This window comes from Sinohyriopsis cumingii, chromosome 15, assembly GCF_028554795.1.
Source record: "Sinohyriopsis cumingii isolate HCF-2022 chromosome 15, ASM2855479v2, whole genome shotgun sequence".
In the NCBI taxonomy this organism is placed as follows: Eukaryota; Metazoa; Mollusca; class Bivalvia; order Unionida; family Unionidae; genus Sinohyriopsis; species Sinohyriopsis cumingii.
This window is the reverse complement of record NC_142975.1, coordinates 27,793,457-27,802,598: the sequence shown is the minus strand read 5'-3', so window position 1 is coordinate 27,802,598 and position 9,142 is coordinate 27,793,457.

Here is a 9,142-nt window from a genome sequence, read left to right as displayed (position 1 = left end):
CGGTTGTATCTCTTGACTCATCGGTATTTTTGTACAAGCTTGAATGAGCATGCAACACACAAGTTTAATAAAGAAATATAAAACAGCGATGTACGTCTTGCCACGCGCGCGTGCGTGCGCGCGTGTGTGTGTGTGTGTGTGTGTGTCTGTGTCTGTGTGATTCGCTTTTTAAGGTAACTTTAAATATTTCAAGTCATATCGCTACAATGCCTGCAATGTGGCAGTTTATAGTGATGCCTAGCACTGGGGCATCATACCGAAGACATGTAGCATCATGTCCCACTAAGTCACATGATCCTGAAACCAGGCCAACCAGTCCAAACACTAACATCATAATGCTGAGCGACAGGCGATGCCATTTTGTAAGTCTCTGGCATGACTCGGCGGGGATTCGAACCCGCAACCTCCCGCATCCGACGTAGACGCTCTAATCACTTAGGCCACGGGATATGCCCATAAAATAGCAACGTTACATTATATGTTAATGATATACGACGAGATGTAAAAAGATTTCATTAAAAAGCCTCGTCTCCTTTTTAATGAAAAATGTATACAATGAGTGATAAATCATTCATACAGCGTAGATACTATACATACATACCTCACATCCCTGCCGATTGTGTTCGCAACAAATTCTAGTTATATGCCTTCTGTGGCTATTTTTATTGTATATTAATGGATACATGTATTAATAATCCCCATTTTCTACATGAATTTAATATGGTACTCAATTTTATCGCAATCATTTCTTTTTTTCCGTTCCCAAAACCCATCTCATGTTATAAGGACAAAATACGCAGAAATCTGGAGTGAGAGAGAAAAAGAATTTGTACTAGATGAAAACACTGAAATAGAACTTACGTTAAGTAACCTCCAACAATATGGTTCGTTGTAATTGTATGCCTTGGGATCTATTTACAATGTTTATGTAATGAATGATACAGAGTTGCAAAACGTGTCGCCTGTCCAGCTTACGTGGTAAATATAATGTTATGTATTTTATTTTTTTTTTTTTGTTTTTTTTTTTTTGGTTTCTTTCCTAAATCTATTTTAATGTTCTGAAAATAGATTATTATTAATTAAATATGAAATGTCCAAAGTCAATCCACCACACTCTCCCCACCTCTCTATCTCTGTCACTCTCTCTCTCTGTCTCTCTCTGTCTCTCTCTCTCTCCCTCTCTCGAGCATCGTAACAAGGGAGATACAGCCGAAATCCATAAAAACCGACTCTCGTTTCCATTTAATAAAAGATGTATACATCATATGTGTTCGATGATTGATAAACCGTGCATACTTTATATATATATATATATATATATATATATATATATATATATATATATATATATATATATATATATATATATAGATATATATATGTGTGTGTGTGTGTGTGTGTTTATGTGTGTGCGTGTACGAGTGCGCCCGCGCCTGTCAGTTTCTGTGTGTGTGTGTGTATGTTTGTGTGTGCGTGTGTGTAAATTTAATGTGGTATTCAGATTTATCGCAATCATTTCTTTTTGCCGTTCCCATAACCGCTCTGACTTTTTAAGGACAAAACACATATAAGTCTGGTGTGAGAGAGACAAAGAATTTGTACTGGATGTAAACCTTGAAAAAGAACTTGTATCAAGTAACCTCCAACAATATGGTTCGTTGCAAGGGTATCGGTGCACTTTCCTTGGGATTTATTTACAATGTTTATGTATTAAATGATACAAAGTTGCAAACAATGTCGTCTTTCTCCGTTATGTGGTAAACATACTGTGATGTATTTAATCTTTTTTTTTTTGTTCTTGTTTCTTAAACCTATTTTAATGTTCTGAAAATCGATTATTATTAATTAAATTTGATAATGTCCAAGTCCCACCCACCACTCTCTCTCTCTCTCTCTCTCTCTCTCTCTCTCTCTCCCAAGAGCTTCCTAGCAAGATCGGGCGAAAATTCATGAAAAGCGAAACTCGTTTCCGTTTAATTAAAGCTGTATACATCGTGTGTGTTCGATCATTGATACACCGTTAATGCTTTATATAGATATATATGAGTGTGTGTGTGTGTGTGTGTGTGTGTGTGTGTATGTGTATGTGCACGCACGCACGCACGCCGGTTCATTTATTTAAATTTTTTAGTAAACTCAGCAGAATATTGCGTATGTGCAATATTTATTCCTTTTTTTTCAAGTCCTCTCGCATCGTCTTCATCGACGATCTTTAGGTAATGCATTATTCACTCTATGATAAGGATGAATGGATATGTGTCTGTGTCTGTCTGTGTGGTGAATCCCTTAGGTTAGCTTGATGATTTAATGATAACACACAAAATATGTTAGACGATTTTCTTTATTCTCTGAATCAGGATAATTCACATCGGAAAAACATAATAAATTTATTGAGACAGAATTACTCTCTCTCTCTCTCTCTCTCTCTCTCTCTCTCTCACATATACATGGATAAATGAAATTATCATGATCAATATTCAGTGGCACGGCCTTTGCTGGCCAAATCAATGTTGTAGACGTCATTCGCATTATTCATTATGATTTCACTAGAACAAAAATTAATGAATTTCTATGTATAAACAATATTTATATTTTTGTTAGAAATACCCGATAATTGTTATTCGGCTACTACCGTCTGCAGCTTTTCTTTAAAACAAGTCGGGCTTCAGAGCTCACACACTTTACGGGGAAAAATCCGATTTCGTTCTTACTAAAAGGAAAGGTTCTCTTATAAAAGCCGAGTGCCAGTCCAAGTTCATTGGCATCCGTCAGTTGATTGACCACCATCCCTGTGGATAAAATGTTGATACATTAGAACATTTTGTTTCAGTGAGTTAAGTTATTGTTAAAAGTATGCAGCAGCAACACGCTTTTACCTGTATTTTTCCTTCTATATTTACAGTCAGTAGAAAGGAGCTTTATGTCTATTTCGTGTTACGAGGAGGAGTTAAATCCTGGTTTGAATTTATTAATAGTACTTGTTGAAAAGAAGAAAGAAGAAAAAAACTTTTCATTTTACCTGCCTTTATCCCGCTGGGTCATTTACAGATACAACTAAGTCACATATATCTACCTAGATTTGCAGAATTGTATCTCTTTGGTCAAAATGACGCTACCGATTGACGATAAAATTAGTGAAGATACAGAGAGAAAATCTAATACTTTTCAGACTGTACTAAGTAATGTTATCCCTTTGATAAACAAAGAAATAAATCACCACCACCAATAACAGTAACATCCTGAGGACGGGCAATATATTACAAAGATTGTCACAAAGGCTGCATCAGAACAATGTTTACTGTATTTCTCAATTGCCAAACACGATAGTCATTTCAAATGCAATAAAAACTGACCATATTAGAACAATATGCTTTCAGAATCTATTAAAATGGGATTTGCTTCTCTGCAAATCAAATATTATGAAAACTTACCTTTCTTGCATTTGAGCTCGTGTTTTCCATTGGCCTTATGGTCATGTACAACTGTCACTTGTTGTTTGAGAGGTGTAGACAAGTCTGAAAGATTTAATGAGATATGCACATGTTTCTGTATTAAAAATAACTTCAGCTGATTAACTGCGATGTTTCAATCATTTGCCGATTGGTCGAAATGTTAGAACAATTGTACCGTATGTTGGAAAGTCAGACAACCGGTATAGCACACAATGACACTCTCGCTTTGCGCCTCTCCTGCTTCATATTAATATCTTCAAACATATTTATTTATTTATCTATTTTAATTTATTTATCGATTTTAATATCTAACCTGATGATGTCACTTGGGACTGCTTTGTATCTTGGTCGACTTCATGCCATTTAAAGCCTGGAGGCAGAAACACGGAGTCAGCAAGACCAGAATACTCTGTAGAACAAGATAACGACAATTATTGATAGCGATAATGGTGTCCTTCAAAATAGACGAAAGCGACGAAAAACCAATATGCATTAACTGTTGATGCATGTTAAGTTCGTAGACGTTTACGTTACGCGTTGACATTGGTTGAGTTCTACACCTGTAGAAGTACACGCTGGTAATACTAGATGTCACAATTATTAACATTTTTCGTTGTGGACATTTCTTGTCAAATATTTGTTGCATTGTGAACGTATTATTAGGAACTTCATATTACAGTGTACATGCTGAAATATCTACTTACCCATATATGACTCAATGTCATTCGTCTTCTCTGTCATGGATCTTACTTTCGGTTCAAATCCAAGAACTTGTTTTACGTCTACACCAATGTCGGTGTTCCTCTATTTTGAAAAAGAAATAAATACATAACCGTTTTACCTAATTAGTTTGTAACCTATGGGACTGTATCCGCAGCAAATGAGTGGTTCTCATTAAACTACTTAGAATTTAAAGGTTAGCTTCAAGTTGTGAAACTGGTTTTACATATAAAGGAGTTGAATATAAAGATACGAATGCTGCAATATTAAAATTCAGTTCCTATATCAAAGCAAACTAGGAAGAAGAGCGAAATAAAAGTTTGTAAAAGATTATACATTATAATGCCCCATCATGAGTAAGAATCAGAAAGAACATTGCATTATAATCTATTCGTTTTAGGGTCAATCATTAAAAATTCTATACAAGAGACGAGATTTTTACGAAATCTTCATCCAAGCTCTCTAAAAGCGTTGAAGAAATTAAATTATGTAAATTTCCTTGAAAGAATGACGAAAACAAGTATGATAAAACACTGTACAGTATAAATTGAATCATTTTTGATAAAATATCGTCATTTATTGCTTACATTTATTTGTATTGTTGTGAATATTCGTCTGTTGCACTCAAAAAATGTTTCAACTGCATCATGTGCATTGATACCAAGGACACGCTTTAAGGTACCTCGATATCGATTTCTGTAATAATAATAATAATAATTAGGATGACACTGATTATACTTTTTCAAGCCTTTTAGGAAAGAAAGCAAAAATATGGTTAAGAAAAGATTCTCGCTTCAGTGGTTCGTTAAAAATTAATGTTGTTCAATTGACTTTAGAAGGTCAATTACAGTGACCAAGGTTTCATGGGTGTGATACAGCTTAATCCATATATACAGTTACAAAGCATTTTCTTTTCTGTCAATGGGTATAGTGCTAAAGAGGATACAGACTGGCCATGTGGCCATGAAGGAGGAAGACAAATTTCATAGTTAATAACGAATATATATAAACAAAGTGTCATTACTTTCAAAATGGAAGAAGATAAAGATGAGCGAAATTATCTCTCTTATGGTAAGATAAGGCTCCTTGGCTAACTGCAGATAGAGGAATGTCACTCTCCAATTAGACATCATGTAAATTACAGAGAAAATTCAAAAGAAAGAAATTAAGCAAATAGAAAAAAAAAATCATTACATAAATCACAACTGTTTTACTCCATTCACAGTTTAGTAAATGTAGAAAAACTATATAGTATAGCACGATTCACGATAAAGATTCTACCTAAATATCTTTAAAAGAAACTATAGGTTATTGCAATTGCATACAGAATGCATTCATACCCAACACTTTTTTCGGTGGAAGTGAAGGAAGGTTCGATGTACCGAGAGAGCTGTGTTCTCCATGTGTCGAGAAAATACTGTATTTTTCTCACGGCTACTCGCTTGGACACATATTCGTATTTCTCCATAACCTAACAGAAAGGTGGATAGGGAGATAGATTAAGAATAGGGGATTGGAGAATACCTCCACTGATCGATTTTCCTTCTTTCTATACAATAGAATGTTATTGAAAGAATAAACAATAAATACATAGGCATATCGGCAGTACCTTCAAGTTCTATACTGTGCATTGTTTACATGGTTTAGAGAAGAAACAGATGATAAGGATTGTATATAGAAGACAGGATTATAAGAATTATAGTGGGGAAACATGATTATAGTAACTTGGAGGTTTCAGTGTAACAAATGAACACGTATACAAGTAAGCTGAAGAACAATATAAATTTTTCATGCATTGTAACTGAGGAAAGACGGCAGCAAAAGCCGTGATCACTTTGTATGTCTTGTGAAAAATCTCCAGTTTTTACACGTACAAGTGTAAGTGATGGTCAGTCCAAGACTGCTGGTTTATCTTGGGTTCTCAGGTTTCCTCCACCTTAAGTCGCTTCATGCCCACATCTGGGCCACTGAGAATGTGCTATATGAGTTATCTGAAGTTACTCTTCAACGCATGTAACAATAAGTGAACATGAAAAAGAAACAGCATTACCGTGGTCATCTTCACCTTCGCATTCTGCTCTAATTCTAGGGCTTTCACAAAGCGGTTGGCGGCTTCCTTGGCCTTGACCGTAAGGGCCTGTTTTAAGACCTCCTTGGATCCCGTTTGGGACTCTAGGCGGGTTAACGCGTTCTTATACATCTGTAAAAAATAAATAAATAAAGAAATTAAATTGTTTTAAAAGCATAACGAATCTCCATAATGTCCGTTAATCTAATCAGTTAATGCAGCTGATGACCAATAGATTACAAATATAAGAAAACATTTTTCTGCCGACTTGTAGAATTATGATATTACATCTCATCATCGTTGTTGTAGTCATTGTCATTATTATTATTATTATTATTATTATTATTCTCGACATTATTGATGGTGTTTGTCATAAAAGAAAATTACGATCATTCAAATTAGGTACTAATGAATATACGTGATGAAAAATACTTCTACAAAAGAAATATTGCATTGCATGCATAGATGTACATGGTTACATGATACTAAAATTACAAAATTTTGCCTTGACCGCCTGAAGAATTCCTGTGCAGTAAAACCGTTTTGTTGGAATGAACAAAGAAACAATATTGTTAAAGACTTCTGTTCAATGCTCTAAGAAATGGCGCTGTCTGTTTATCCAGATGAATATAGATACATAATATTCTCGTATTCTCACCCGCCGCCTCTCCTCGGTCTGTCCGTATGCCTGTATGTATGTTTTTCTGGTCTTCTTAAGGGCTTTTCTCAGAATGTTCAAAATCATCTTCTCCTCGGAACATAAAGAGAATCTGAAATGGAACATTGTAAAGTATTTACCAAAATAAGGATGTTTTGAGAACATTTAAATAACTTGTAAGCCACAAGACAAATATACATCTAAGCTGTATGAAAAGAAACTAAAAGGAAATTCCAAATGTCACTAAACTTTGGGAAACATTTTAGGTTTTGCTTACAGAGGAAATCTTCGGTCTCGTGTAGATCACTTACGATTACATCGCTTTTATTATCAATTAAGTTCCAAATTTAATTGATATAAAACTCAGCTTGAATCTTTACAGTAAAAGAGAAACGTTGTAAATTTAAATTCTATTAAAAAGGAAACGAATTTATCCAAGCAGCAGATAAGCTTTAACATAATTTGGACACACGAATTCCATCCCATTTCAAACACCAGTCATCAAATATCTAGTTTTCTATTAATCAAACAGACCATCGATCAATATGTGCATGAAACGGAAGACGAAACCCTTGACTTCAAAAATAAAATTATAAAGAGTAGATTTCAAGACATATGGTGCACTAGAACAAATTATACTGCCTATACTAACTTCCTTAAGACTCTGGATGCGTCCAGGCATATAGAGACGTCCTTTTCGACATCCAAATGTTGCATAGCAACACCATAAAAGAAGGAAGAGAAAGCTCTCGAGATGACAGGATAATCTGAAGTAACGAAAAGCAAGCGTTACAAATTGTAACCTTTGAAGATTGAAAATAATAAATTAAATAAGTACAATTTAACTGTCAATTACCAAAGGTGATGTAGGAGTAAATATGTCAGATATATGTCAATTACTTGTAATATGTTACAATGAGAGAGAGAGAGAGAGAGAGAGAGAGAGAGAGAGAGATTCGGGGCGATGGGTACCTCTGGCCATGTCCAGACGTGTTTGAAGTTTCTCGTTCCAGGCCAGAGCCTTCGTCTCACACCAATCTTGGCTGAGAGCTCTCTCCTCTAGAACACCCACCCAGAAGTCAAAGTTACTTAAACAGAAATAGGAAGTATAATGAGTTACATATCAATCGGATTAAAATTATTCATTAGTCTGCTTAATTACATTATCTTCACGTGAAAACTATCGGAACATTTTCTTCCAGTCAAGTGAGTGGTGTGTTTTTTAATTTGCTGATGGGTCTTTCAAAATGGAAAGAGCTGTGCTTCGACTCACAATTCCGGTTAGTTTGATTGACCGAGTGCAATTATGTTTGTCTACCAATTGAAATCCGTCGTGTGCTTTTCAATAGTGTTAGTTTTCCGGTTTCCATTATCTAAACTTTCACATTAATCTGTCATTATATACATTTATTTAGATCTAGATAAATAAGGAATTAAACGGAACCTTTAAACTTGAGCGATGGAAAAAGAAATATGGTCCTACAGTAGGAAAAGGAAAAGAGCACTTATTTTGCCAGTATTTCTTTGATTTCATTTGAAGCTACTTATGGTTGTCGGGTCATACTGAAATAATCAAGCACCATTCGTGTAATATAATGAAACCAATGCGTTCCTTCACAGAGCTCTATTTTGATGACTATGTAATGGAAAGAATGGCAACAATTTCTCTTTGATCTTACGATTCATAATTATTTTAAATAATGATAATCCAAATGCACATGCCGAATCTCTTTTCCGACCTACTTACCATAAACAAAAGGTTAGCTATTGATAGTAGCGTTTGGTTAGCTCAAATACCATGTAAATGGCAGGGGTAGGGGTCAGTTTGTGAGGAAAGAGTCATCCAACCATTCATTTGCTTTCAAAATTATATAGTATTATTTATAAATTACTCACGTTAATGCTGAATATGACTCCGGGAGATCACTCATTACTTGAAAATCCACCATTTCATCAAATTTCAAAAGAATAGACTTGGAAAATCAAAGATTTCTTTCTGTCAACGTGAATACGTACAGCAAGCTTTGTGCACAACGTAAGGGTAAGAAACATCCTCTTGGAAACGCTGCGTCATAGATTACGTCACTAATGAGTGACGAAGTTTTTCGTCATTCTCAATTAAACGTTTCGACGCAGGCCTCTCGCTGATGATGATTTTGATTATAATCGGTAGCTTGAACGAAGAACAGAAAGCTAATTAAATATTAACTGTTCGTTTTTATTTCTCTTTTTGAGTCCGATGAA